We start from the raw sequence: 15838 nt of genomic DNA on the forward strand, positions 1-15838 counted from the left end.
AGGGGTAGTCTCGAAGGGGAGAGAGAATTCCCTGCGGACAATCTGCAAAACCCATTGGTCCGATGTTATAGACCGTCAGTAATGCAAGTGATGTCAGATCCTTCCACCCACTGTATGCCTATGACGATAAAGGGGCGGACTATAACTGTGGCTGCCGGGGGTGGGGGGGGGGGGGGGACAAGTCTGACCTCTGGCTGCTCTACCCATGAGGTCTGTGAGCACTGAGTCCTCGGTCATGCAGAGGCTGAGAAGATTGTGTGCTGCAGTGGCTGGGAGGGTACAGACGCGGCTGGAAGCCCCTTCCGTGGCCACGAAAGGAGTGAAATGCGGATTGGGAGTGGCGATGGGACCTGTAAAGGCCCAAGAACTTGGCCGTAGCCCTGCTGTTCGTAAAGCGCAGATTCTACTTAGTCTCCGAAGAGATGGGAGCCATCAAAGGGCATGTCCAGAAGTGATGCTTGAACATCCACAGAAAAGCCAGTTGTCCTCAGCCAGGTCTGGTGCCGTAAGGCCACAATCGAAACAGCTCTGCCCAGTGAGTCGGTGGTATCCAGTCCACAACGTATGCTGAACTTGGCTGCATCACTCCCATCAGCAATAGCCTCGGCTAACCTAGGCTTCCTCCCGGACCATAGGCAGCGCCAGTGCAACCGTGTCCCACAGAGCATGTGAGTAGCGGCCCAAAAGGCATGTGGTGTTCACCAACCACAGTGCCAGGCTGGTATAAGAAAACATCTTGTCCCCTAAAGATTCCAGCCTCAGGGGTGCAGAAGGGAAAGCGCCATGGGAGGTGGAGGCTTGAACCACCAAGCTCTCTGGGGTAGGGTGCTGCGTGAGGAAGTTGGGGTCCTCTGGAGCGGGCTGTGGCAGAAGGCAATCGTCCTGTTCACAGGAGCCCCTGTACTGGGCTTGGACCAGGTCCCAAGCAGGGCTTCATTAAAGGGGAGCAGTTCCAAGGGGGACACCTTCATCAAGACATTATTGACTGCCAAAGAGGGCAGGCTAATGTCCAGGTCCTCGTCCGCCCTCCTCACCACCATTGTGACGGGTGCTCCCTCCTCCGTGGCCATGGTAGGGGGATAAAGCATGGCAGTATTTGGAGAAGTGTCCAGTCTTGGCTTCCGCCTAATCCTCACACCAGTTCACATTAGGGTCAAAGGTCTGGTATTCCTCAGGGTCCAGCGACCCCTATCACTCCTCCCCGAACCCTATCCCATATGAAAAGGACTCAGACTCCGGCCTAGAAGGCATGGCTTCAATTGATGCCTGAGGCGGGCGACACCCATCCGGCTCCGTGTAGGAGATTAGAATGGGGTGGCACCGCCGGTGGGTGCTGGGAGTGTCAGCATTGAGACCAGCGTCGGGGAAGGTCAAGATGGCACAACTGGCGCCAGTCTGGTTCCATCTGTGGATCAAAGGATCCCCACTGCCCCCGGCATGGATCCAGCAGGGGCCCCTCCCGAACGTGTGGGGCCCGAAGGTGAGGGAGTGGGCCGCTCAAATAGGAGGCACATGGTCTTATAAAACTCGAAGCTGAGCAGGGGTCGCTCCGGTTTCCAGAAACTCAGGGAAGCGCAGCGCTGACCCATGTGCTGGCTCAACCGCAGAGCCATGTCTTCAATGCAGACACTCCCCCCTATCATCAGCTGATCGATGAGGTGAAGTCGAAGTCCTCTTCCACTTCTTGCTTTTCTTCTTCCGATGGGGCTTACCTCAATGGCCCGACGTCTTTGAGTGTGACGCAGATTTTGGGCTCTGCAACCGCTCCCTTCATCTCAACTGGGATAGAGATTGTTAAGGCATGGCACTCCAAGCTGCCAGGAGATAGAGGGATTGCTCCCTCAAGGCCTTCGGGTTCACGGCACTACAATCAGAGCAGGCCTTCAGATTGTGGCTACACTCGAGGCACCAACAGTGTGAGAAAGTGCATCTTTGACATGGTTAACCCGCCACTTTTTTCCTGGAAAATGATTTGGTTTCGATTGTAAGTACACATGGTCACTGCCAACCAGGTCCCCTGTGCCAGTGCTCCTTCCCTAAAACTGTACCATGATTGGCACGACTTCAGACCCCCTGTAAGTCCCTAGTAAATGGTACCCTTGGTACCTACGGCATGAGGACTCAAAAAGGTTCCCTAGCAACCCCTCACCGAGGCCATGCCACTGCACCTTGCATGCCATGATGCAGTGAAAAAAGACAAAGTCGACATGGCACTCTGTCTGACTAACTTTGAAATAAGAGAACATGGAGAGAAGGAGATTATGCCGTGACTTGTTAAAGGGAACCCCTGAAGAAGGGCTATAAATAGCCCGAAATGCATTGGGCGAAATAACGAACTTCTGGATGTTTTATGTATTCATCATGCGCTAGACAAAGGCCCGGATCGGCATATCTGCGCACGAGAAATTGTTGAACACATAAACGTCGCACATGTGTTAGGATGAAAAGTGAAAAAATGTGAACAAATATGAATTGGATTACTTGGAATAAAAACGTATTGTTGAAACGTGGAGAAAGTTGAAATGTTGGTTATTAATCACGTAAATGGCTGTGCATCCGGCGGTGGAGTGTAAATTTCGCTTCAGCTTCTATTGTGTTTACGTATTCGTGGCACTTGGGCAGGCCGCGCTTCCGGTTTGCACGCTCAAGCATAAAACTTTGACAAACATTGGATAATGAACAAAACTGGTGAAAATAGGTGTGCACTTGGTTAACTCGTTTTCTCACTCTGTCTGGGTGCCATGTCCAGCAGCACTGCCCAAGTCATTCCTGTAGCAGGCCTTACACGCCCTAAAGCAGGGTGCACTATTTCCTAGGTGTGGGCATATCTGCATAAGCTAGGGAAGCCATAGAGAGTACATGGGCAGGAAATTTGACAACTCGAGTTCCCTAGCAGCATGATAGCCTCACTGAACCCAGGAGAGAATGGTACCAAACAACTCCTCTTAATAAACCCACACTTATGCCAGTGTTGGATTTATTAAAATATGTACCAGAGGGCACCTCAACCCTGGTGTGGTCTCTGACTGACTTTAGGCAGCCTGCCACCACCAGACATGTTTCTGGACCCTTGGGGAGAGGTGTCACACCTCCTCCCCCAGGATGAGCACAGTGCTTGAGATGGAAGCTTCAACGGCCTGCTACCTTTGCAATGTGACCCTAGCCTCTTCTGCTAGCAGCAGATGGATGCCCTCGGTTCGACCACCCCCACTTTTGGCGGGAGAACCGGTGGGAGAACAAAGATAGAGTAGGAGGTGTGCCCCCTTCGCCAATGCCACCCCATGGTTGTTGGAGGAGAGTTCAGCACAATTTTCAGTGCCCCCCCCATCTTGAAAATGATAGGACTTATCCAATCAGAGCTAGGGCTATGGAGGGTGGCGTTATAGTGGGTGTAGACATCCCAAGTAAGGAAGCCATTGGTCCCTACCTGCTACTCCCATGTAACGCCCCTAAATCTAATATTTAGGTGGCTCCCCAAGACCCTACAATCAGATTCTTCAGACACTACAGCGTTGTGCCAGCACAGAAGACTGCAGAAACTAACTGACTTGTTCCCAAACTCTACTGGCCTGTCTTCAGGCTTCGACGATCCTGCGCCAAAAGACAACCCGTCCTGCAGCCCAGCAACCTCCAAAGCCTTGGGAGGACTGTCTGCCTTCGACAAAGATCAAGATCTCCTGAGAATAGTGGATCTGTTCAAGAAGAAACCAACTTTAAAAGAAAAAGAACCAACCCTGAGGAACTGTAAAACCCCCTTCAGACCCACTTTGCACAGACGTCATGGCCTGAGTGCAAGTAGCCACCAGTCCTGCGAATGTTCCTCAGTGATTCTGAGCCAGAGGCCACCGTGGGCTGTCCCTGCCGGACTCTACCTCAATCGCCCCCTGACTGCGACCTGCCCGGTAAGCTCCTTCCGACGCCAAAGGACACCCCTGCACCAAAGCCCCTGGGCCTTAGGGAGCCTGACCAACGGTGTCCCTATGTTCTCTGGCATCACTACTTACCTGGGCAGCTGTGAGTTTTCTTTGTCCGGCCTCCTGGCCTGAGCCTGCAGCCTTTTTTTTAAAATCTTTATTTATGATTTTATATTATACAAAACAAAATCTCTTCAGAAGGATATTAGTCCAGACATGCAGGCAATAACAGTAATGTATCAAAAGGCAGGCATTGAGCATACAATGTTCTCGTTAATATACAGTATTTGCAGGGATCGGTATTGTTCCACATTAAAGCCATAGGAATGTCATCACTGTACATTTTCCAGCCCCTATCGTTACCAACCACATATATCATACTTCTATACATTACTTCAATGGGGATCAGGGGCGCAAAAACAAGGTCAGTAGATGTCATTTTAAAGATGCATTATTCACGGCGTCTCCACAACATAGGCGCACGCTCCCCACACCTGAGCCTGCAGCCTTACTTCAAAACTGATCTCACCCAGCGATTTGCATTGGGCCCCCAACACTGTGTTGGCACTCTGCACCCGACCTCCCCAGTGCCGCTGAGGTTGCAAGTTTGGTGCTGCCTTGTGGAGCCAGAGAAGGGGCTAAGGGCCAACCCCCTACCCAGGAGACCACTCCGTCCTATCAAAGAACCAGAAAAGGTCCGTGCTACCAAACCAGACCCGCTCATCCCTCTACAGCCCCAATGCTTCGAGTGTGGCGACTGGGGCCACATCGCCCGTGTTTGTCCCCGAAGAAAACGGAGGAACCCATGGACGTCAGCTACGTACCCCGCAACCTTATGTACACCGCTGAAATGGGGACCTGCTACTACGTAAGTGTCACCATCAACACCCACTCTGTCACCGCACTGTTAGACTCAGCATGCCGACAGTCGATGATCAAGAGCCACTTTGTCAGACCAGAGCAAAGGATTCCCGGGGGCCAGGTAGCAATACGTTGCGTCCACGGAGACGTTCGTACCTATCCCACAGCCAGGGTGCCCATTCAGTGCCAGGAAAAAGGGTGTCCATCCGAAGTTACAGTGGGGCTCATGTCTAACCTCCCTGAGGATGTCATACTGGGGACCGACAATCCCAATTTTCTTTCCCTTTCTACATACCGTGCGTACCTCAACCAACAGGGACAGTGTTCCTGCCCTTTTGACCCAGGAACCCTGGAGAATAGACTGAAAGTTCCACTGGGCCCAAATAAACGACGCTACCCTTTCTCATGCCTGGCAAGAGGCCCGGAAAACCCTCCAAGGCCACATCCTGACCTATCCCGCCTTCACGGTACAGAACGGCCTCCTCTATAGAACCGCGAGCCCTACAGCATCCCCCCCAACTCCTAGTACCCCGAGAATTTAGGGAACAGGTCCTGTTCTTTGCCCATTCCCACCTGTTAGCCGGTCATGTGGGTTCCCAGAAAACAACAGAGAACATCCTGAGGCACTTTTATTGGCCCGGTATATATGCCCAGATAAGCAAGTATTGCCATGAATGTGCCGTCTGTCAGATGAAAAACCACTATCGACCCCCACCGGTTCCTTTACAACCACTACCCATCATAGGACAACCTTTTGAGCCTATAGGTATGGACCTCATAGGCCCTCTACCCCGGTCCTCAAAGGGACACCTAAACGTTTTGGTGTTGGTGGATTATTGTACCCGCTTCCCCGAGGCATTCCCCCTCAGGACCCCTACGACCTCCGTCATTGCAGACAAACTACTGGAATATTTCTCCCGAGTCGGTTTTCCCCAACAAATCCTAACCGACTTAGGCACCCCTTTTGTTTCCAAGCTGATGTCCCAAGTATGCAAATTATTGGGTGTTACACACATCAAAACATCGGTTTACCACCCACAAACAGACGGCCTAGTTGAAAGGTACAACGGCGCTCTAAAATTGACCCTTAAGAAAATGTTGGTGAGCGAAGGGAAGGACTGGGACCCCCTCCTTCCCTTGGCTCTCTTCGTCATCCAAGGGCAGACGCAGAGTAGCTTGGGGTGTTGCTCATTCGAACTCCTCTATGGACGGCTACCGCGGACCCTGCTCGAGATGACGAGGGAAACCTGGGATAAGTAGGAAAATAACTCCCAGAGCCTCCTGGAATACTCCCTCCATTTAAAATCCAGAATCGGTAAACTACGAGAACTGGCCCACAAAAACCTGGAAAAGAGCCAAGCAAAACAGAAATACCAATACGACAAAGGGAAAAGATGGCGTTCTTTGCAGGTGGGTGACTGGGCCTTGGTTCTCTTACCATCCTCTTTGCCCACGGTAAAAAGCGGGCGGAAGGGCCCTTATAAAGTGGTAGGGACCATAGGCCGGACCACCTACGTCTGCAAGTGAGTCAGCATAAGACCCAGTCCTACCATATCAACCTCCTAAAAAAGTGGTTAGGGGCCCCTCCATGAAACATCCAGTTAACCCTTCCCGAGACAGAACCGCCCTGCACCCTAGAAGACCTAGTGGTGAATGAGGACCTTCACAAAGAGAAACTCACGGAGTTATTAGACCTTCTCATACCCTATAAAAACCTCTTTTCAGACAATCTGGGGAGAACCAGTCTAGTGGAACACCACATAGAAACAAAACCTGGCGAAGTGATAAAACAAAAACCTTATAGGATCCCGGCTGCCCGTTCGGCGGCCGTCTCAAACAAAGTAAACAAAATGTTACAAATGGGCGTGATTAAACCCTCACAGAGTGAGTGGACATCCCCCATTGTACTGGTGCCCAAACCGGATGGTTCAATCCATTTTTGTATAGACTTTAGAAAGGTTAACGCCATCTCCAAATTGGATGTGTATCCCTTGCCCCGAGTAGATGAGTTCATCAAGAAATTAGGGACCGCCCGATACATCACGACTCTGGATCTAACCAAGGGATACTGGCAGGTACCCTTGCGAGGCAGTGACCAAGAAAAGACCGCCTTTTCCACCCCTGACGGCCTGTTTGAGTTCACTGTATTACCCTTCGGCTTACACGGTGCCCCAGCAACTTTTCAGCGTTTGATGAATAAGGTCTTGCGTTCCCATCAGGCGTACTCCTCTGCCTACCTAGACGACATAGTGATCTTCAGTCCCACCTGGGAAGCACACCTTGAACACTGTCGACTGGTGGTGCAGGAGTTACAGACCGCTAGCCTACACATGAATGCCAGAAAGTCATGTGTGGGGTTTCACCGTGTAAGATACCTTGGGTACCTGCTGGGGAATGGTTGCATCGAGCCACAGATAGAAAAGATCAAAGCCATTACCAAAACACCGGTTCCCACTACTAAAAAGGAAGTTTGTGCTTTCTTGGGCCTCCTTGGATATTACAGACGCTTCATTCCCCAATACTCTGAGATTGCGGCCCCTTTAACAGATCTTTTAAAACAGTCCACCCTCAAGGACGCCCTACTACACTCCTCTCCTAGCGTTCTGACAGCAATAGAAAAACTGTAAAGGGCGATCACCAGTGAGCCTGTCCTTGCAACTCCTAACTTCAACCTACCCTTTATACTCCAGACAGATGCCTCTGATCTTGGTATCGGTGCAGTTCTATTCCAAAGGACGACAGATGGTGTCGAGAAACCCATCCTTTTTGTTCGTCGACGGCTGTTTCCTCTAGAACAGAATTACCCGATTATCGAGAAGGAATGTCTGGCGGTGAAATGGGCCATAGAGAAGCTGCGGTACTATGTGGAGGGTAAACGATTTCTGTTATATACGGACCATGCCCCCCTAGTATGGATGAGCCAGAACAAGTGCCCTATGCTTTTGACGTCTGCCATAGGAAGGGTAAGGCCAACTCCAATGCGGACTTTCTTTCCCGGGTGCTTAGTGTCCCCGACCGGGATTCCTCTGGGGCGGGGGGGGGAGGGGGGTGTCGGGGTTCGCCCATGCCCGCCCCCATAGAACAGTCCAGGGACTCACCTGTCGCACACCCCTCTTCTTGTTTGCAGCTTCCGGGAGCGGAGGTTGCCATTGACGACCCTGACATCCCAGATATCCCGGGCTGCAGGCCCTTTAACGCCGGAGCCGATCTACAGCGAGGCCCCGCCCCCAAGGGAAATGACGGACCGGATTCGCCCCTTCCTAGAGGATGGACTGTGGACCAGGAAGGGGAAGAGAAAGGAAGGAAAAAAGACGCGCAGGAGGAGACCGGAGGAGCGGAACGTGGAGAGGAAAGGACGACTACTGCGGAGAGAGACCCCGGCGCCGGGCAGGACAGCGAGGAGCCAGGAGGCACTTCCCGCCAAGCGCCCAGCCACGGACCTGGAGGTTCGGGGCTTCAACAGGTGCGTGACCGATTCCGGGGGCCTGGGAGACGGACGGGCGCCTCAATCCCGGGTGGCAGGTAGCGGGCGGGATCCATAGCCTTGTGGGTGTCATCGCGTGCCCGCATTTCGGTGGTGGTCCCCCCCCCTTCACCTCCAGTAGTACTGGTGCTCCCTCACTAATCCCTCCCCCGTAGTCACGCAACCGTCTGATATTACGGCTGTATTCTCCTTTTTGTTTTCTTTTCATATCGCTTGGGAGAGTCCGTGAGAAACCACGCGGCACAAGAGGAGCGAGGAGCCAATTCCCCAGTGGAGAAACTGAGAACTGTGGCGAATTCTGTTCTATTTCCTTTTCAACTGACTAAAACCCCCCAGCAGCATAAACCCGGCCTCGCGCATTCACTTGTCCCGCGACACCCCCCCAGTCTACATTAGTTAGCATTGGGCGCTCGACCCCTGCACCCGGCGGGCCCTGTGCCACTGGTGGTGCACTCTTGGTACAAACTTGAACCTTGCCTGGTGTTGACCTGAAATTTCGAAGACTGGATTTGGAAGACGTGAACTTGCCTTCAAATCTGAATTATTGTTTTCCCCCATAGGTTATCATTGCTGAACTGAAAATTTGCACCAAGTTTCCACTTTTTAAAGTGAAAAGTATTTCTATTGAAAAACTTACTTACCTTTTGACGTACATCTTGGTCTTAAAATAAATCTTGAAAGAAGCTTATTTTTATAAAGTGGGTGGGATCTCCTTTTTGAGTTGTGCGTCATTTATTAGTCACTGTGTGTATAACAAATGTCTTACACTCCTCTGTGTTAGGCCTAAGGCTGCTTGAGCACAATACCACAAATAGAGCAGTTTGGGTTTACATAGAGCCCGGTACGCTTCTGGGGTAATCCCTGGACTCTTTGCACGATCCACAAGTCACCAATCCACTTAGTGGTATATCATAAAGAGCCAGCTTTCTACAAATGGCATACAAGTTGCTGACAGAGACATCGGTCAGGCTTAAAGCTGACCTTCTGGGATGACATCTCTGCCATACTAGGAGAAGATTCTCCAAAAATACTTCAACAAAAAGTCAAAAACATTTATTAAAAAATGACTAAAGGGGTAGCTCTCTCTGGATCTGCGCTGAGTGTCGCAGAAAGAACTGAAGTTAGCCCCCTGGGGTGGCGCCTATATAGGCACTGCGCACATTACATCCGGCACGGACAACGCTACGCGGAGCTGATTGATGCCACCTATCTGTGCCCTGGGGTACAAATTTTCTGGTTCCAGTCTGATGCCTGGGAATAATTCTAAGGTAGAAGTCGCTATCAAATATATTTAGCAAAAGAGAAGCATACCCCCATAGCTTTGGGTACTCTTGTTTGGTTACAGTGCTCAGCGATACATAGACCGGTGCATCTCTCAGAGGCAGTGAAAATTATGTTGAATTCTTCACTTCAGCCACTGCAACTGGTGGTGTGGGCCAAGTTCCTCTTTGACAAAAACATGCAATGGTTGCAGACCAGAGATAACCACCACAAAACCACCACGAACTGTGCCTGGGCACTCAGCTTTCAAAACTGCAACTCAACAGTCCCAAGAATTATGTTAATTTTAAGGAGTTTAGGACCTGCTTATACTTAATCAGACCAAGGAATACAATTATTTCTTACAAGGTGTAAGCGACTATAATTCGAAACAATGGCAACATGAATGCAGCGCTTGGGGATTTTCTCAGTCTAGGCCGTTTATCAAAACAGTACCAGTACCAAAATACAGATATTGGCCTCAAATAAATTGGAGGCTTATTATCACTGCAATTGTACTGCTGGAGAAAACAACGATGGATGTTAGCTACTTGCAACTCTAGTGTGGGCATCTTCAATGAAATTCATGGGCAGAGTACCTCCCCTTTGCGAGGGAACTCCACACACTCAGAGAAATCTCTTTCTAAAATGGTTAGCCCCGGTTCTCGGCGGCGGAAGGGGGTTTGTAAGCTAAAGGAATTGAAAAGTAATTACGACAAAAAAAATTAATAGATCATCCAATTACATTCCATAGGGAGGTCGGACTCTGCTGTGCCTGCTCTGGAGACCGACTCTGGCTCTTCGATCGAGACGTCGCATCCACAGCGGCCAGATACTCTAGGGGTGACAGTGCTGTGCTATACAAATGCTGATTGAGTGACTCTACACAGTGGTGTCTGGAAGCAGTATGTACTAGTTTTCAAAATATCGCAGTGCAATTCTAAGAGGTGGAAATGGCCTCCATGAGAATAGCAGTAGCTGCATTACTTCTTGTGGAATGGTGTAGTTTCACATTTTCAGCAGGGCTAGTGGCAAAACATGGATTTGGGAGGAGTGATGGGCATTGTTGAGGTGTTGACTCTAGCCTGTTCTCCGAAAGATACACCCTTGTGACATTTGCGGCCATGAGAGATCAAAAATAATGAAAGCATTAATAATGATGCAAGGGGTGTAATCTTGACTTGCAGTTTATTCGGAACCCCAAAGTTTGCAGGTCAGATATGATTTCATTTCCATGACTATCGTACATGTTGGTGAACACTCTATTGGGGTAAGAACCTACCACTGCCATGCGTTGAAGGATGCAGCGCAGAAATTAGGTGGAATAGAAGAACTCGGAGCTGTTTTTCTACGCAATGGTGGTGCAAATATAGTTTTTTTTTTTTTAAATGTACAAACGTCCCAGCTTCTCCTTCACTGATTTATTGGCAGATTTCTTACACGAAAGAAGCAGGAATACAAGTCTTTCATCACATGATGTTCTGGAACTTTCCCAACCCCTCGCATGTATACCACAATGTTACACTCCTAAACCAGTTGAAGCAGAGGGCTGCCCATTCTAGAGCAGGGGTCTCAACCCTTCTCTAAAATAAGAGCTACGTATGGTCAATGAAAAGCATCTCCAGTTACTAACAGGGTTAGTGTTGTACCAGTGACCACACCAGGCAAGACTGCATTAGTAACCACACCATTCACCTCAGTGCATCAGGCACAGTTGCCAGCAGTAATGTAAAAAGACGTTGTCAATGTGGAATGCCTCTAGGTGACTAATACATAACAGCCATAGCTGGAATGTCCACAGCACAAAGGTAATATTAGTTAAAAGTCTCCCTAAATCCTCATGATTTATCACTAAAATATTAGCTTTAAATTTTTTTAAAATTAGCAGCCATTTTCTCCAATTGTTAGCTAATGATTGCTGAAAATAAACGCATTCTCGTCTTGAATTTTGGGATACATATTAATTCAACCAGTCAAAAGCTTCTAATTTAGTTGTTAGAGAAGCCTGTAATCTAGAGCCTAGAATCCATAGAGGAACTCTTTGGAATGTTTGAGAATATCGATTTTATACAATGCTCAGCATAAATGGTGCTTTGTTGTGCCGTGTCGTGTCATTCTGGAAGGTGGTTTGAGATGGCTCCTCACTGTAAGGTGCCCATCGGCAGGCCACAGGAATTGAGCTGTTGCTGGTTTCCTCGATGCTTGCCAAATGCTGCTATTAACTGCTTACCGTCTTTTCCTTTTATGTGGTGCATGTTTTTGTTGAACATAAGTAGTGTTTGGTTACTGGTGCTTCAGCCAGCAGCGTGTTGGAACCAACTCCGCTGGTCAGACCTGCTCAGCTAGACTCCTCTCACCCCTGACAACACCCTCAAGATCATGAAGAGCATCTACTCTGGAGGTGCAGTCTTCAACAAAGCCGGCTCCTGCATCGCCCCCGAACTCTGCCGCACCATCAACTCCACCACCTTCCCAGAAGACTGAAAAAAAGCAGAGCTCAAACCCTTGCTTAAGAAACCCTCTGCCGCCCAACGGACCTCAAAAACTCAGACCCATCTCTCTGCTCCACTTCCCAGCCAAGGTTATTGGGAAGGCCATCATTGCTCAACTTTCCGAGTTCATCAAAGCGCACCACATCCTGGACCTCTCCCAATCGAGCTTCCACAGCAACCACAGCACCGAGACCGCCATTCTTGCCACCACAGACGACGTCTGCACCCTCCTCAACCGAGGTGAAACTGCAGCCCTCATTCTCCAGGACCTCTCTACCACCTTCCACACTATCTCCCAACATACCCTGTGCACAAGATTCCTCAACGCCGGCATCCGTGACAAAGCCCTGGAATGGATCTGCTCCTTCTTCACCGGCCGAACACGGAGTCAGACTCCAACCGTTCCACTCTGAACCCACAGAGATCAGCTGCAGAGTGCCTCCGGGCTCCTCCCTGAGCCCCACTCACTTCAACATCTGCAAGACCCCACTTGAAGCCATCGTCAGGAACCATGGATTCAACATCATCTCCTACGCAGACGACACCCAGCTGACCCTCCCCCTCACCAATGGACCCACAGTCGCCAAGAATAATTTCCATGACAGGATGAAGGCCTTCACCACCTGGATGAAGAATAGATGCCTCAAGCTCAACTCAGACAAGACTGAAGTCCTCATCCTGGGCTCCACCCCCTCTCTCTGCCTGGGACGACTGCTGGTGGCCCGCAGATCTTCGACCCCACACCCACAGACCACGCACAAAACCTTGGCATCATCCTGAACTTCTCGCTCACCATGAACCGCCAGATCAATGCCTTCTCATTATCCTGCTTCCACACGCTACGCCTGCTCTGAATGATCGTCAAATGGAACCCCACCGAGTCCCGAAAGACGGTCACCCACTCACTCACTCATCAGCAGCAGACTAGACTAGACTATGGCAACGCACTTCATGCCAACATCACTCCTCTAGAAACTGCAGAACATTCAGAATGCCTCCGTCAGACTCAGTCTGGGAAACCTGGATTACCCAATCTTTAGACAAAGTAGTCATCAAAGTCTCCTACAAAGTCAAAGCCAGACCCAGGGCGGAGGGATGGTTCAACCCCCAACTGCTAGTGTTAAAGAAAATCTGCAAAAAAAAGGGAAAGGGACTGGAGGAAAAACTACGACCCACAACCTAAAACCTCGTATAAATCAGCCATCAGAATCTACCACGCAGGTATTAAAGAAACTCAGGCCAAGTTCTTTGAGACGAAAATTAGCTTGGCCCAGAACTCCTCAAGGGAATTGTTTGCGGTAGTCAAGGCTTTAACTGCCCATGACCTTCACTCTACAGAGACCTTGGAAGGGAGGTGTAACGATTTAGCCAACTACTTCCTCTCTAAAGTTATGAGCATTTACAGCTCCTTTAGGGCAGGTGGGGAAACTACCATAAGGGAGGAGGGGCGGGGAGGGGAGGATCAGGCGGTAGCTTCCCCATTAAACACTTTCACCAAGCTCCTGTTAGTGGAGTCAGAGAAGGTAGAATAATTGGTGGCCAAAGTGAAGTCCGGATCACCACTTGACCCAGCCCACCGCACTTCCTTAAAATAGTCACACCCGCCTTCCTTCCTTCTCTAATTAAGATCATGAACCAGTCTCTGGAGACGGGCATGGTCCCAGCAGCCTGGAAACACGCTATAATTAAACCCCTGCTAAAAAAAAACAATGCAGAACCAGCACAACCAGGGAATTGCCGCCCCATATCTTTGCTGCCATTTGTAGGCAAGCTCTTGGAAAAACACGTCAATAAACCTCTGGCTGAGTTCCTTGAAACAAATCACTGTCTTCACCCCCCCCCCCCCGATGGGATTCTGTGCCCAACATAGCACCACGTCTGCTCTTTTGACAGTGGTGGAGGAACTCAGAACATCATTGGTTCGGGGAAGCTCAGCAGCCTTACTGCTCATGGACCTGAGTGCGGCCTTTGACACCGTGGATCACCACACCTTGCGAAGCAGACTCTCGGCCATTGGGGTACAAGGCACTATGCTACAGTGGCTCATCTCGTTCCTGGAGGGAAGAACATTCCAAGTCCAGGTAAACACCACTCTATCGAAAACAATGTCATTAAAGTGTGGGGTGTCACAGGGCTCCTCGTTGAGCCCCACGCTGTTAAATGTTTATATAGAGCCTCTCTCTGATTGCCCTTGACTTTGATATCTTGATGACGTCCTATGCCGACGACCAGCAGCTGGTGATCTCTTTAGACCCTAGAACCAACAAGGATTCCGACAGATTATCGCCCTGCATGGAAAAAGTCATGGAATGGATGACTAAGAGCAGCTTAAAACTAAATGGGGCATAACAGAGCTAATGATCCTCGGGAATAAGACAATCCCTAGGCCATCTATAAACTGGCCGGATTGTCTAGGAAGCCCGCCTGCGCCTAAAGATTACATTAAGAACTTAGGCTTCTGGCTAGAAAAGGACCTCTCAATGATGACACAAGCTAAGAAAGTCGCTGGTACCTGTTTTGGATTACTTAGAAGTCTCCGGAAAATCCTAGATCGAATCCCAATACAGCTTAGGAAGACTGTAATCCATGCTTTGGTAACATCACACCTGGACTATGGAAACTCGCTATTTCTAGGTGTGCCGAAATATGTGACCAACAGATTTCAGGTTCAGAATGCAGCAGCCAGACTCCTGTGCAAGACCCCAGCTCGGGAATCCGCCAAAAAGCACCTGAAAGTGCTACATTGGCTCCCGGTGAAGGCCAGAATCAAGTTTAAGGCATTGATTATAACGCACAGAGCTCTACGCAACAAGGGCCCTAGAAAAATCAGAAATCTGGTATCCCCATATGTCCCAAATAGGAACCGAGTGGGGAGAGACTTCTAAAATCAACAGCCGCCAGTAAAGTGAGGTGGTGGAGGGAGGAGGGGGGGGGGGGGGGGGCAGATCCTTCTCCCACTAGGCTTCCAAACTCTGGAATTCCCTACCGAGGGAATGTCAGACCCTGGACAAGTAACTAGAATTCCGGAAATCAATAAAAACATGGCTGTTCAAGCGGCATTTCTAATCTTCTCCCAGACTTCATCTACACCCTGTCTCTTAGCGCTGGGAAGCCCTAGGGCAGCTACGCGCTCTACAAATCTCACATAATAATAATAATAATCCTCAATATCCCACGCCGCAGCCACATCACCAGCCACGGCTTCCAGTCAACAAAAGAAACAACTTCAAGCTCCTCACACACACCTACAAAGTGCTACACGACGTGGGACCTGCGTACCCCAACCACTGTCTCGCATTCCACGCACCCACCAGAGACCTATGCTCTGCCCTACTGGACATGATCACCGTCCCACGTATCTGCAAGACCATGGCTGGAGGAAGATCCTTCTCCTACCTCACAGAAAAGACCTGGAAGACCCTGCCTCACCACCTCGGGGAATCACTGTCACTGCCTCAATTCAGGAAGGACCTCAAGACCTGGCTCTTCGACTGAACCACAGTGCCTTTGACATATCAACCCCTGGCGCTTTGAGACTCCTACGAGTGAGTAGTCGTGCTTTACAAGTCACCTGATTGAATTATTGAACTGCTGTGAAAAACCTCTACTAAAGGTATGGACTTTGGCTTACTCTTTCCTTTCTATAGAGTGGCCACATTAGCCTTTACCCAAATGACTAGGGGATCTGCAAGAACCTTACACCAAAAAAAACTAGAGCCTGGGAATGAGAAATTATAGGAACTCTTAAACCGTATTCAAGGTTCGAAATATTTTCCACCCGGGTAGCTACAGTGATAACAGTCAGGAGTTTAAGCTCTAAAAGACAG

General features: G+C 49.8%; 1 protein-coding gene across 2 annotated transcripts in view; it reads right to left on the bottom strand.

Moving 5' to 3' along the window:
- NUP214 (nucleoporin 214) overlaps positions 1-15838 on the bottom strand; it is a 385271-nt gene that overhangs the window by 62915 nt on the left and 306518 nt on the right. The window lies entirely within an intron of this gene.

Source organism: Triturus cristatus, chromosome 1_2, assembly GCF_964204655.1.
Source record: "Triturus cristatus chromosome 1_2, aTriCri1.1, whole genome shotgun sequence".
Classification (NCBI taxonomy): domain Eukaryota; kingdom Metazoa; phylum Chordata; class Amphibia; order Caudata; family Salamandridae; genus Triturus; species Triturus cristatus.